The 16,035-nt window shown below is 42.1% G+C and overlaps 1 long non-coding RNA gene across 1 annotated transcript; it reads right to left on the bottom strand.

Annotated features, from left to right (window-relative positions):
- Positions 1-7,202: 7,202 nt before the first annotated feature.
- On the bottom strand, positions 7,203-11,394 carry LOC140129042 (uncharacterized). The gene is made up of 3 exons (XR_011855270.1): positions 11,348-11,394; positions 7,747-7,863; positions 7,203-7,321 (listed from the first exon to the last, which is right to left on the bottom strand). It is a non-coding gene; the product is annotated as an uncharacterized lncRNA (long non-coding RNA).
- Between the last annotated feature and the right edge of the window lie 4,641 nt (positions 11,395-16,035).

The following is a 16,035-nucleotide window of genomic DNA, read 5'->3' as shown; positions in this document are numbered from 1 at the left end:
CATCGTCCCCTTATCCAACGAGCTGTGTCAGGCAGAATTTTCAGGTGTTTCACCAGATACATAATGGAACTCGGCCCATCTGTCGCCGCCATGCTGGCGACCTGAAGTTGCAATCATAGCAGCGCAATATGGATGCCCCATACTGTCGCTCTTAATCATGGAACCATTTCCGTAAAAACAATTAAAAATAGAACCACTATGCTATTCCATTATTCCTAGGTGAAATATTCAAACGACCCGGCCTGCTTTGAAAATTATAATTTTTTCAATGTAAACGCTTCTGGCCCCCAGGCCCATTTTGGGTGGGGAGGAGCCGAGAGACAGGGGCTTGGACAGGTGAAATCTCGCCTGGCAGTGGACCGCCAGCTCCATCCCAAGATTAGGCAGCCTCAGAGGCATCCATGCATGCTGCCCCTGCTGTGTCCTGTCCATTTTGCCTCCACGATCCGTCACAGCGTCCACCAATGTCTCATTTCAACTCTCTATACCCCAGACGCTGGAGCACGAGAGGATATGCAGCACATCATCCCCTTATCAAACGAGCTGTGTCAGGCAGAATTTTCAGGTGTTTCACCAGATACATAGTGGAACTCGGCCCATCTGTCGCCACTATGCTGTGTTATCGACTAAATATACCGTCATATACATCAAATCATTTCAGCGCTTCTTGCTCACCTCCTTTGGTGAAGCCTGAGTCCATTTAGGGTATGTCGCCATGACACTCTCTAGCCTGCCGCTGCTGCCGCTGCCTCTGCATGCCGTCCCCTATAGTGTCAGGGTCAATTATTGGATGTTTTACATGCTATCTAGCTTCATTCTGTCACTCTGTCATGGCCATGCTGTTGCCCATAATTTCGGCATAATGGTGCGATTAAGCAGCCTCAGAGGCATCCATGCATGCTGCCCCTGCTGTTTCCTGTCCATTTCCGTGGTGTTTCCATCCTTTTCTGAGGTTCCCAGGTGTTTGGCCAAGCTTCCATGTGCAGAGCCTTGGTCCCCTTGAAAAATGCTCGAGTCTCCCATTGACTTCAAGGGGGCTCGTTATTCGAGACGAGCACTCGAGCATCGGGAAAAGTTCGTCTCGAATAACGAGTACCCGAGCATTTTAGTGCTCGCTCATCTCTAAACACCACCAATTATAAATTCTGGGAATGTATGAGCCCAAATAAATTATTGTTATTACAATATATTTGCCCTCCTACCAGATGGTAAACAAAACTTTTATCTGCATACTCTGCTCTCTTGAAATCAATGTAAATACATTACATAAGCTTAAGTATAATTCCTGCCTAAATATAATTAAAAATAGCTTGACTGATTTATATCAAGATGTGTAAGACATTAAGCACATGGCAGTGCATAAAAAATAACATGATATGAATCATAGATTATGTAACTACAAAAGCTGTTACTGGTGTAGGTGCAGTGCTCTTAATATGCTTGTGTATTTTCAAGTATGTTTTATTGAAGATTTTTAGAACAATTTAAACAGGCAAAGCATAAGGTACTACTAGTATTGTAGGTCATTGGGCTGCTGAGTTGTAAGCAGTCTGGAAGTAAATGTGTAACGGATCTGTCGAGCAACAGCACAACCACAACCAGACTTGGCGCTAGCTGTCAGATTGGGTAAGTGGTAGCGGACTACCCCTGCGGGATTTGGCTCTGCCTGCAGCAGATAAAACTGCCCTGATAAGGTTGAAACCGCTATCAGGAACCTAACTAACGGTCCCTGAGAGTCCCTACAAGGTGACAGGGATGACTTACTTCGTCTTGCAGCGGCTGGATGGTGGAGCGGACAGGTAACCGGAATACAGATGTTCACATTAGTACACAGAAAGTGACAAGCCAAAGATAAACACAAGTATGAGACAGGGAAAGCAAGGTTACACCGGGAGGTACACGAGACTGATGGACAAACAACAGATAAGGACAGACAATCGATCGGACAGAATCAGGTCAAAACCAAGATGGCTGCAAAGGTACAGAATCGTATATCAATATAATGGTCGGTAGGCAATGCAGAAACCAAATATACAGGGTAGCAAACAACAAGATAGCAAGAGCACTAGACAGCAGAGATCAGACTGAATAACCAGCACCCACTGAACAAACTGGGCAGAATATAAGGGGAGTAATGGACAAATAGACAAAACGAGCTCAAACTCACACCTAGCTATCCCAAGGAAAAAATCAGAAAGGTAGCTGTCCCTCACAGTCAGCTCTGGGTGTAGTTTTCATGTACAGAAGCTTTAAACCTGATACCATTCAGAACAATTTGTGAGTTCTGAAATATATTTATAAATTGAACTTTTTTTGTGCAATTTACATGTTATGACTGAAATTTGTAATTTTGAATTGTTTGTTCACCGGTCAATATTATGATGAGAGGATAAGGACAAATAAAATTACTCAAAACTCAATTTCAACAATAACAATGATACAGCATTACAGGTTTCCACACAAAATCTACTTTCTCAGAATTAGGGTGAGGTCACATGTTGCATTTTATTTGCGTTTTCATTGCGTTTTGAAACACATTACAACAGCTGAGAAGAGGTGATTTGCCTAATTACATTACTGTTAATGTTTGCATTTACAAAACACAGTGCAAACAAACGGTTAAGGCATGTGTTAACAATGTGTAAACAAAACACAAATGGAAATGGAAAGTTAACACATGTGTTAACATTGCATTTACATAGTATTTTGTAAACACAAATGTTAACAGTAATGTAATTAAGCAAATCACCTCTCCTCAGCTGTTGTGATGCATTTCAAAACGCAATGAAAACACAACCAAAACGCACCGTGTGAGCGCACAACACGGAAACACATCTTTGTAAATTAGCTAAGCTCTCCATAGCTCTCATAAACACAGCAGTAGCCTTATACTGAAAAACTATGAAAAACTCCTCTACTCACATCTTGTAGACATGTATATTTTTGAAACAGTCTACACCCATTAAAAACATGTGGAATACTTTCCCTTGCTTTTACCATGGTAACTTTCAAAGCGTTTGGTCAGAAAATGGCCGGGTCATAAACTGTAAACTTTTTATCAATTATTATAAATGTATCAATAGTTCTAAAAGCAATTGTTGCTCCATTTCTCATATCCATGTCACCATCGGTCCTTGCTGCCCTAGAAGCCTTGTGTGTAGAGCTGCATAGTGCAGGTGCTGTGTTACTGGTACATGCGTGTCTGCTTAATGTGGATAAAAATCCTGCACACAGTAGTGTAACTACAGCAGTAGAAGCCATAGCTGCTGTTATGGGGCCCACAGTGTCAGGGGGCCCCAGCATCCAACCTGACAACTAAAGAATGGAAGATGTGCTCCATCATAAAACATATGATGCTGCACATTGTACATAACAGTGCTTATCATCCACAGTATATAGCATGAATCGGTAGCTCTGACTGGTGACGGTAACTACAAGACTAGGGATCTCTCATCTCCAACTAATTCCCGCCATGTACTTCCCCCATGAGGGACATATCTGTGTAAGTGTATAAATATATCCGTCCATAAATGTGTGTATGTGTGTAAGAGTGTATGAATGTCTCTGTATACAAATATGTATATATGTATGTTTCTGAAGTGGTTTGGGGGCCCTTTTGGTAAGTCTGCAATGGGGCCCTGCCTCTCCTAGTTACGCCCCTGCCTGCACACGCTACTCAATACAACGGCATGTCCAGTTCTTTTAAAATATATTTTCTGTTTCCTTATGTTCCAATAAGGCAGATAGTTTACCACTATTATGTGCTTCTTGTGATGTGCTGACATCTTATGAGTGTTGTGCTTTATACCTTAGCTGTGTCTTAAAATAATAGCAGGCTATAAAATATTTATACTCCCTTCTAGTACAAGACATTTTATGAATATTTATTCTTCTGGAAAGAAAAACAAATCTGTTGGAAAGTTGGCTGGATTCTGATCTTCTGTTGAGCTAAAAGTAGGGAATGTGAGGACCTTGTGGCATAAAAATATATTTATCTATATACCATTTTGTAGGGCTAACCTTCCCTGGGGGCAAAGAATGACTTTTATCGCTGCTCTCGGGTAAGTAAACACAACGGGTAAGTTGGTAATTGCCTCCTAAATTGCCCAAATCTCTTACTTATTGACTATAGACTATGGAGGTCAGAATCCCCTGGCGTCCCCTACTAAGAAAAAAATATATATACATTGGCTTCTGTGAAATGAAAAGCAGTGACATTTTCTCGCTTGATATAATTATTCCATACTTTGAGTTTGACAATTGAGAAATAGTGTTTTGACACTTTGATTGGATTTCTTTGAGTTCTTGCTTCTAAATATAGCTGCTAGTTATAGGAGTTATGTCACAGAAATTGCTCTAACATTGATAATTTTGTTTTGACATAGAGGTGATATTCCTTAGAGGTCATTTGATTATGCTGCAAATGAAAAGAAACACAGTAAGAAATGGTGCTCTAGCAGGATGTTTAGAAGGTCAGGTTTTCTATGATATTAGGCAGTTGTTGTTTTGTCCATTCCATTTTTATACAGTATGTTATATGGTACCATGGAATTAAAATAAAATCTAATCATTCTACCAGTATGTTTTGGGGTGTGGGAGGAAACCGGAGGACCCAGAGAAAACCCACGCAAACATGGACAAAACATACAAACTCATTGCAGATGTTTACCAGGATGGGACTTGAACCCAGGACCCCAGCGCTGCAAGGTTTATAACATAATGATGGCATATATATCCATTAAACAACCAGATTTGATGGTGGGTTTATATGTGATCACTTCTGTTGTCCATGAATAGAGTTATTTGTGATCTAGAGTATATTGTCCATGGCTATAGTTATTTGTGATGCAGTATAGAGTTATATATGATTTCTTCTATATACCTGACCTACAGGTTGAGTTATATGTGATATCTTCTCTGTATACATTCTATGGGTGGAGTGATATGAGAAATCTTCTCTGTATATTGTCTAGTGACAGATTTATATGTGATCCCTTCTTTGTATATGGTCCAAGGCTGGAGTTATTTGTGATGCAGTATATGGTCAATGAGCAGAGTTATATATGAGCTCTTCACTATAACGGACATATAGGCGGAGTTATATGTGATATCTTCTCTGTATACAGTCTATGGGTGGAGTGATATGAGGAATCTTCTCTGTATATTGTCTAGTGACAGATTTATATGTGATCCCTTCTTTGTATATGGTCCAAGGCTGGAGTTATGTGTGTTTGCTTCTCTCTATATTGTAAACCGCCACAGTAATTACAGTACCTTGCGAAAGGAATCAACCCCTTTGAACTTTTCTACCTTTTGTCACATTTCAAGCTTCAAACTTAAAGATATAAAATTGTGAAGAACCAACAATAAGTGGGACACAATTGTGAAGTGAAACAGAATTTATTGGATATTTTAAACTTTTGTAATAAATAATAAACTGAAAAGTGGGGCGTGCAATATTATTCGGCCCCTTTACTTTCCAAAAGATCAGTGAGAATCTCTCAATGATCAAATGTTGTACTAATCCATAAAAAGTCTTGTTTAAAGTCTGCCAAAAGCCACCTCAGGGACACTAAACATGTGGAAGAAGGTGCTCTGGTCAGATTAAGCCAAATTCAAACTTTTTGCCCACAATCCCAAACAATATGTTTGGCGTAAAAGCAACACAGCTCATCACCCTGAACAACCCATCCCCACTGTCACACATGGTGGAGGCAGCATCATGCTTTGGGCCTGCTTTTCTTCAGCATGGAAAAGGAAGAAAAATAAAGGGAAGATGGATGGCGCCAAATACAGGACCATTCTGGAAGACAACCTGTTGGAGTCTGCAAAAGACCTGAGATTGGGACAGAGATTTATCTTCAGACAAGACAATGATGCCAAACATAAAGCAAAATCTACAATGAAATCATTCAAAAATAAACGTATCCAGGTGTTAGAATGACCAAGTAAAAGTCCAGACCTGAAACCAATCGAGAATCTGTGGAAAGAGTTGAAAACTGCTAATCACAAACACTCCCCACCCAACCTTACTGAGCTCCAGCTGTTTTCCAAGAAAGAATGGACAAGAAATTCAGTTTCTCAATGTCCAAAACTGATAGAGACCTACATCAAGCAACTGTAATCGCAGCAAAAAGTGTTGCTGCAAAGTATTGACTTAAGGGGGACAAATAAGTTTAAAGCATCCAATAAATTTCATTCCACTTCACAATTATGTCCCACTTATTGTTGATTCTTCACCAAAAAAATTACAATTTTATAACTTTATGTTTGAAGCCTGAAATGTGTCAAAAGGTAGAATAGTTCAAGGGGGGCGAATAATTTATGTATGTGATCTGAGTGCGGTTGCAGGGGATCACTTCTCTGTATGGCAGGTTGTTAATGGGGAATGGATAGCACTAATGGGCAGCGTTTTGCACACGCCTCATACGAAATATGGCAATTCATGAGACAGTTCATCTGCATATTTATTCATTGCTATAAGAAATTCCAAAGATCTGTAACTTCAGATAAATCTCTGCTGTTCCCTGATAATAAGATCTGCGCCATGGTTGATTTTTTATACTCATACTCAACAGAATCCTCTTTGATTCCCTGTTTGCCCATGTTGCTATCTGTATATTGATTATTCTGGTAAATGGTTAGATCCATCTGTGCTATAATTATGTGATTACCTAAGGTATCTGTTCTTTCTCTTTGAAATATTGCTATATTGTAAGACCATTTTTTTAGAGGTGTCAAGGATTTATTTTCTTTCTTGCACATTATAGACAGTTTGTTGCAGGAAATTCTCTTAAATGTGGTTTGCCCAAAGAATTCTGTCTGTAGATTGTAGAGTAAGTCTCCGCATACTGCTTGCTGGCAGGAAGTGCCTTTGTCTGAGCTGGTCTCCTAATGCAGAGGTAAGGGGCAGGAGGCAGAGATCACTGCAATCTGCAGACAAGAGAAGCTATGCACGAAAACATTCCGGCCATAGTCAGAAGATTTACGGTTTTATCCAGGGGCAACCAAATTGTGTACACCAGGACTGATAGAGATAGGTTGGAATTATATCTGTAAAATGCTGTATTTTTGTTACTAGTGAATTAGAGAATGTGTTATTTTGTTATCCTGAATATTTTTAAGAATCTTGTCTTTGTGGGAATACTCCTTTATTTTTTTCTTATCAAAACACTTCCAGGTTTTTCTTAGTTTTCCTTTATTGGGGCATATAACAAACCCTATTTCCGTCACTTTTTTATGTTAGCAGGGGCATGAATGCAAAACCGGTGGAGATTATAGTTGAAATTTCTCGCACACTCTCTGGATCATATTAGTAGATCTGGCAGGAAAAAAAGTTAAGACTGGTGTTCTAAAACAGAAATATATATATATTTTATACATATATGACATGTCAAAACATGTGTGACCAAAAAAAAGGCAACTGCAGAACGAATATAGGTCAAGTACAATTTGCATTCTAGTACAGCTCTTGAAAAATGAAACGTGTGCTGGCATTGTTTGGAAATGCTATACTCAGTGCTATAGCAGAAAGTCTTACTTTCGATAAAAGAGGGGGCAGTGTTTTCTTAGGTTTTTTTGTTCAAAAGTTTTTTTTTTTGTGCCGTACATCTAATAACAAATTCCAAACAGATGAAATTACATAAAAAAATAATGTATGTCTCATATTTTATATACTATGAAATATATATTTTATGTCAAATAACATATAACATTAAAAAACTAAGTGGAAAAGGAATGGATTACCTTCGCTAAAGTGGTTGTCCACAAATATTTTATTGATGGTTTGTTATCAGGATAGACTGTTCATATGGATGTATGGTCAATCCCTCTAAGCACTGCAGCAACTGTGATAACCTATATCTTGCCAATGACCAAAAGACAAACAAAAAAATGTCTTTATTGATACAAGTGAGGTAGTGTTTCACTGTATCGCCCTTATTACCAGTGTGAATGCTGAAATGTTTTCCTCTGTCCACATGCAGCAGAATCATTTTCTTCCAGTGAAAGACCTTGATTAGAGATGAGCGAGTATACTCGTCCGAGCTTGATGCTCGTTCGAGTATTAAGGTACTCGAAACGGCTCGTTGCTCGGACGAGTATTTCCCCTGCTCGAGATCGAGCATTTAATTAAAAAAACACAGTGAAGAACAGTGAAGAATAGAATAAAAACAGTGAACACAGTGAACACAGTGAACACAGAATCATTTAAGTGAAAAACACAGTGAAAAACACAGTGAAGAATAGATTACAGATGTGCGGCACATCTGCTTACTTGTCGGGAGATGCGCGCGGAACGGTGCGAACAAAATAGTATGTGAAGAACAATATATATGTGTGAAGAAGACATTGCAGAACACGGTGAGCAGGACAGAGACACCGGGGAGCAGCACAGAGACACCGGGGCAGAGGCGGCACGGAGACATGGGGCAGCGGCAGCAGCACAGAGACATGGGGCATCGGCAGCAGCACGGAGACATGGGGCAGGAGCAGCAGCACATAGACAAGGGGCAGCGGCAGCAGCACAGAGACATGGGGCAGGGGCAGCACGGAGACATGGGGCAGCGGCAGCACGGAGACATGGGGCATCGGCACGGAGACATGGGGCAGCGGCAGCACGGAGACATGGGGCATCGGCGCGGAGACATGGGGCAGCGGCAGCACGGAGACATGGGGCATCGGCACGGAGACATGGGGCAGCGGCAGCATGGAGACATGGGGCATCGGCACGGAGACATGGGGCAGCGGCAGCATGGAGACATGGGGCATCGGCACGGAGACATGGGGCAGCGGCAGCATGGAGACATGGGGCATCGGCACGGAGACATGGGGCAGCGGCAGCATGGAGACATGGGGCAGCGGCACGGAGACATGGGGCAGCGGCAGCATGGAGACATGGGGCAGCGGCACGGAGACATGGGGCAGCGGCAGCATGGAGACATGGGGCATCGGCACGGAGACATGGGGCATCGGCACGGAGACATGGGGCAGCGGCAGCATGGAGACATGGGGCAGCGGCAGCATGGAGACATGGGGCAGCGGCAGCATGGAGACATGGGGCAGCGGCAGCATGGAGACATGGGGCATCGGCAAGGAGACATGGGGCAGCGGCAGCATGGAGACATGGGGCAGCGGCACGGAGACATGGGGCAGCGGCAGCATGGAGACATGGGGCATCGGCACGGAGACATGGGGCAGCGGCAGCATGGAGACATGGGGCAGCGGCACGGAGACATGGGGCAGCGGCAGCATGGAGACATGGGGCATCGGCACGGAGACATGGGGCAGCGGCAGCATGGAGACATGGGGCATCGGCACGGAGACATGGGGCAGCGGCAGCATGGAGACATGGGGCAGCGGCACGGAGACATGGGGCAGCGGCAGCATGGAGACATGGGGCATCGGCACGGAGACATGGGGCAGCGGCAGCATGGAGACATGGGGCATCGGCAAGGAGACATGGGGCAGTGGCAGCACGGAGACATGGGGCAGCAGCACGGAGACATGGGGCAGCAGCACGGAGACATGGGGGAGCGGCACGGAGACATCGGGGAGACTTCAGTGGAAGAAGAGCAGCGGATCCCGGGACAGCGTATCTCCCGACAAGTAAGCAGATGTGCCGAACATCTGCAATCTATTCTTCACTGTGTTTTTCACTTAAATGATCCTGTGGTCACTGTTTTTATTCTATTCTTTACTGTTCTTCACATCTGCTAACTTGTCGGGAGATAATATACGCGTGGAACAGTGAAGAATAGATTGCAGATGTTTACATACATCTGCTAACTTATCAGAAGACATTCTTTTTCAATTAATTAACACATTTTATTCCCGAACCATGGTCCCTTTGAAAAATGCTCGAGTCTCCCATTGACTTCAATGGGGCTCGTTATTCGAGACGAGCACTCGAGCATCGGGAAAAGTTTGTCTCGAATAACGAGCACTCGAGCATTTTAGTGCTCGCTCATCTCTAACCTTGATATAATTATTACTCTACTGCTTTTCAACCAGCAGATGTTCTGAGTCAGTGCTGCTGTGACAATATCTGCGGCCACTTGATGAACACTGTAGATTTTCACCAGAACAATGACAATTAGCCACTTTTCATAAAATCGGAAATGTCTATGCATCTGGCCTATTCATTTTCCAAGGCAGCTATGTAGAATGTTTAAACCCCAGAATAACTCTACAATTCTCAGCATATTTCAGTCTGCAGCACAAGATTTCCTGCCCATCCTCGTCCTATTAGTACGCTGCCTTTAGCTGTTATTGGGATTGTCAATATTTCTCGGAGGCATGATAGCTGAGTCACAGGGAATGATTAACCTTTGACGAATAAAAGCTGACCTTTTTCATCTTGAAACGAAGGTGAACTTTGATAGCTTTCTAATAACCTATTCCACTTTTAACATACTCTATGTATCATCAAACAGAATTGAGGAATCAAACAGTCGGATTCTTTTAGCAGTATCTTGTCACACTACAGCAGACAGGGGGGAAGACACATCAATGGTGGACTTGCTGCTGGTTTAAAACCTGTGGAGCAAGTCACGGTGTACTTCAGTATGTGGAGAAGCTTGTTTACATCCTATTCACATTAATGCTACAGTATGAAACAGCAGGTTAGTCACTATACATTGTCGGGAGGTAAACCTGCTGCAGTAGTGCAATGCGGTCCCAGCCTTATAGGCAGTGCTCCATGGAAAAAGTGTCCTTTTAATTCATTTCAGATCCATAAAAGAGCTATGAAACATGGCTAATATCCAATGCCTCTTCAATGTTATGATTTTTTTTTAAATTTGCCATGTGTCACTATTAGTGGTTATTGCTTTGGTGAGCTTTAACATATCTAGGGTGTTTTGATATCGTTTGTGTTTAGTTATGAAAAACTGAAATTTGGCAAAAATTTCTAAAAACTCTTCATTTTCAAAGTTCTAAATTTTGTTCTTTTCAGGCAGATAGTCATAGCACCCAAACAACTTCATAAATAACATATCCCAAATGTCAGCTTTATATCAGCAAGGCTTTATATGCATCCTCTCTCTTTTTCAGTTAAGAGGGTCAGAACTTTGGGTGTAATTTTTCTGAAATTACAAAACCTGTATTTAGAGGCAGCTGCTCAGCTTTAAAGGGGTATTCCGGGAATATGAACGTCTGATACAAAATCCCATGATGCTATAAATAAATGAATGTAACAAAACTTAATGTCATTAGTCACAAAATGGAGCTTAAATAGTTTGATTTTATGACTCACAAAATTGTATGCCTCTCTAAAGTTATCACCAAGATGGCCGCCACTGGAAACTACAGGTCCCAAGATCCTTTAGTTCTCAGTAACTCCTCCTACCTCTTATGCTCCGCTCACAGTGATGATGTAACAGGTTTTCTTGCTCTGTTACCATAGTAATGATGTGTAACTGCCATCACCACATCACTGGCCATACTGGATGCACTGCAACCAACCGACTACAGCTAAACATAGTGGTGATCACATGACCTGCCCAGGCAGTTGCAGACATGTGATGTGGACATGTGACCAGCGGCCATCTTCTGTCCTGTGTATGCTCTGCAATGGACCGCGCGGAGGAAATTAACGGACTGATTAAAGGGCCAGTAGCATTTTAATTCTTCATTACAGTCTATGTCACCAGCATTTTTCTGCTAAGGGGAGCAAAATTTTAAATAACAACTAATTACATATTAGCTTATATTTTAAGGACCCATTTGTATATGAATTTTGCTGATTCCTGGAATACCCCTTTAAGTGACTTTGAGAGGCCTTAAATTAACTTTAAGAAGTATGTTAACGCTTAAAGTTGGTTAACAGGGGTTAAAACAAAATGGAGCTGGAATTTACAAACTGTAATTTATTAAATGACGAAAAAAATTTTGATACCCAATTTCTTCCAAGCATGCTGATGACCCACATGTGTTGTTATACTGCTGTGTGGGCACATGACCAGGAATGGAAGGAGGTGCCATTCAGAGCAGGTTTTGCATTGTCACATTTTACAGGCTATAAAATGATTATTTTTTTGTTATGTGGGCATATGGGGGATTATTTTTGGGGGGATGAGATCCACTTTTCAGGTACATAATTTAGGCGGGATTCAATAGCTAATAATGAGATTTTATCAATGCTTTCTTGGAGTAGAAAAAAATAATTCATGTGTTTTTATGTTTTTTCCGTCCCTTCACCATACAAAAATGAACATGTTATCTTTATTATATGTGTCACCATGATTACAGTGATACCCCATTTATAAAGAATTTCTATGGTTGACTTGTCTTGCAGAATATAGAACTTATTTTGCAAGAAATTCACTTGTTTTTGCATGACCATATATTAATGGGCGTATCATTTTTTATTTAATTGTTTATAGAGTTTTAGGGATTGTTTTTTTGCAGGACAAGCTGCACTTTTTATTGGTATCATGTTGGTTTTAATGTTACTTATTGATCACTTTTTATCCTGTTTTTTGTCTGGTAACTGTGCTTTGCGTTCAGCACTGCAGTCAATGCAAACACTGCTGCACAGCTCAGTACAGTCAGGGTACTCTGCTTCTATCGCTCATTGACAAGGCCCTGCCTACAAGTCCCGGCATCTGTGTACCAGGACAGTGTTGTCAGTGGCTCCAAGGGGTCTCTTTCAACTTCATGTGCAGAGGAAACAGCTCCTCTCACAGATGCCTCTTTTACTACAGGACACTATCTGCTTGAGGAGACGGAACTGAGTTGAGGGGAGGAGGGAGGGGACAAGAAAGAGAGATAAGCAGGAAGTTTTCTGAGTGTCTGCACTGTACTGTGCTCACTCCTGCTGCTGCAGCCTGCACTCTTATCCTGGTGTGGGAAAGACAATGTCCCTTACTGGCTGCCTGATCACCTCTAACTATCTGCAGGAGAGGTAATTGTACAATAGTGTTTGTATGTAGAGCATATGTCTGTAATGTGTGTGTAGAGCATATGTCTGTAATGTATATGTAGAGCATGTGTAAGTAATGTGTGTGTAGGGCATGTGTCAGTAATGTGTGTGTAGAGCATGTGTCAGTAATGTGTGTGTGCAGAGCATGTGTCAGTAATGTATGTGTCAGTAATGTGTGTGTAGGGCATGTTTCAGTAATATATGTGTAGGGAATGTGTCAGTAATGGGTGTGTAGGGCACGTGTCAGTAATGTGTGTGTAGGGCATGTGTCAGTAATGTGTGTGTAGAGCATGAGCCTGTAATGTGTGTGTAGAGCATGTGTCAGTAATATGTGTGTGCAGAGCATGTGTCAGTAATGTATGTGTAGGGCATGTGTCAGTAATGTGTGTGTAGGGCATGTTTCAGTAATATATGTGTAGGGAATGTGTCAGTAATGTGTGTGTAGGGCACGTGTCAGTAATGTGTGTGTAAAGCATGTGTCAGTAATGTGTGTGTAGGGCATGTGTCAGTAATGTATGTGTAGAGCATGTGTCAGTAATGTGTGTGTAGGGCATGTGTCAGTAATGTGTGTGTAGGGCATGTGTCAGTAATGTGTGTGTAGGGCATGTGTCAGTAATGTATGTGTAGAGCATGTCTCAGTAATGTATGTGTAGAGCATGTGTCAGTAATGTGTGTGTAGGGCATGTGTCAGTAATGTGTGTGCAGGGCACGTGTCAGTAATGTGTGTGTAGGGCATGTGTAAGTAATATGTGTGTAAGGCATGTGTAAGTAATATGTGTGTAAGGCATGTGTCAGTAATGTATGTGTGTAAGGCATGTGTCAGTATTGTATATGTAGGGCATGTGTCAGTAATGAGTGTGTAGAGCATGTGTCAGTAATGTGTGTGTAGGAAATGTGTCTGTAATGTATGTGTAGAGCATGTGTCAGTAATGTGTGTAGGACATGTGTCAGTAATGTATGTGTAGAGCATGCTTCAGTAATGTATATATAGAGCATGTGTCAGTAATATATGTGTAGTGCATGGGTCAGTAATGTATGTGAAGAGCATGCGTCAGTAATGTGTGTGTAGGGCATGTGTAAACAATGTGTGTAGGGGATGTGTCAGTTATGTATGTGTAGGGCATGTGTCAGTAATGTGTGTAGGGCAGTGGTGGCGAACCTATGGCACGGGTGCCAGAGGTGGCACTCGGAGCCCTCTATATGGGCACTCTTGCCATCACCTCAGGGCAGAGTTCACCAGACAGGACTGCAAGGTCTCTTGCAGTCCCAGGCAGTTCAGGACCCTAGAAGGAAGCTACAATGATAATCTAAACTTCTTCTCCTTCTTTCTACTGTATTGGTGTCCTCAGGTGCCTATACAATTTAATCCTGTGAAAGAACAGGGAGTAATAAGTTACTGCTTAAATTGTCGCATTGGCACTTTGAAAAACATATGTGGGTTTTGGTTGTAGTTTGGGCACTCGGTGTCAAAAAGGTTTGCCATCACTGGTGTAGGGAATGTGTCAGTCATGTATGTGTAGGGCATGTGTCAGTTATGTATGTGTAGGGCATGTGTCAGTAATGTATATATAGAGCATGTGTCAGTAATGTGTGTAGGGCATGTTTCAGTAATGTATGTGTAGGGAATGTGTCAGTAATGTGTGTGTAGGGCATGTGTCAGTTATGTATGTCTGGGGCATGTGTCAGTCATGTATGTGTAGGGCATGTGTCAGTTATCTATGTGTAGAGCATGTGTCAGTAATGTATATATAGAGCATGTGTCAGTAATGTCTGTATAGGGCATATGTCAGTAATGTGTGTGTAGTGCATGTGTCAGTAATGTGTGTAGGGCATTTGTCAGTAATGTATATATAGAGCATGTGTCAGTAATGCATGTGTAGTGCATGGGTCAGTAATGTGTGTGTAGGGCATGTGTCAGTAATGTGTGTGTACGGCATGTGTCAGTACTGTAGTGTGTGTAGTGCATTTGTCAGTAATGTGTGTGTAGAGCATATGTCAGTAATGTGTGTGTAGGGCATGTGTAAGTAATGTGTGTGTAGGACATGTGTCAGTCATGTATGTGTAGGGCAATGTGTTAGTTATGTATGTGTAGGGCATGTGTCAGTAATGTGTGTGTAGAGCAAATGTCAGTAATGTGTGTGTAGGGCATGTGTCAGTCATGTATGTGTAGGGCATGTGTCAGTCATGTATGTGTAGGGCATGTGTCAGTCATGTATGTGTAGGGCATGTGTCAGTTATGTATGTGTAGGGCATGTGTCAGTTATGTATGTGTAGGGAATGTGTCAGTAATGTGTGTGTAGGGCATGTGTCAGTAATGTGTGTATAGGGCATGTGTCAGTAATGTGTGTGTAGAAATATATCCCTGAGCAGGGGGAATAACATACATGCAGAGTGGACAATGATGGAGATCCATTATGCCTTCTCTGCCAATTTATTGCTTCCCTGACCTAAACGCCACCTTTGGTGTGTTGTGGTGGAGAGTGAGGCACAGGTAAGGAAAACTCTGCCAGGAACAGACCTGGTTATAGGTCAGAAATGGCGAAGATTGCACTTATATCTACTGAGAGGTTGGAGCCTTTTTGTAGATTCAGGCGCTGGAGGGAAGAATTTTAAGACTGACCTTTAAAATGAATTCCCCACACAATAGGGGATAACATACTGATCAGTGGGGGTCATGGACCATGAAAGCGGGGGTCCGTAGTACCATAAATTAATGGAATGGTAGGAAGGACATGTGCACTGATGCTCTGTTCATTGTCTATAGCAATGATGGAGATGGCCGAGTATGACTCTCAGCTATTTCCACCAGTGCCATAGAGATGAGAAAAGCAGCAGGGCTGCTTTCTATAGTTTGCCTGAGGCAGCAGAGAGGCTAGGTTCAACCCTGGTTACGCCACGGTGTGTGAGGGGGTTGATGGATTATGCATTCCAAAGGGTAAAATCCATGATAAATGAAAAGTTGGGCATGCTGCAGTATTGAAGTTCACAACTCGTGACAATTTCACTGAACATAAGAATGGAGGCATGAATTATATACCAGGCAGTATATTTGAGTTATGCCTAAAGCCTCATTACAGACATACCCATGAGCCTTCTCACTGGAATGGGAGCTC

Source organism: Engystomops pustulosus, chromosome 4 (genome assembly GCF_040894005.1).
Source record: "Engystomops pustulosus chromosome 4, aEngPut4.maternal, whole genome shotgun sequence".
Lineage (NCBI taxonomy): Eukaryota > Metazoa > Chordata > Amphibia > Anura > Leptodactylidae > Engystomops > Engystomops pustulosus.
Note: the sequence above shows the minus strand (reverse complement) of the source record. Positions and strands in the feature narration are given on the sequence as shown.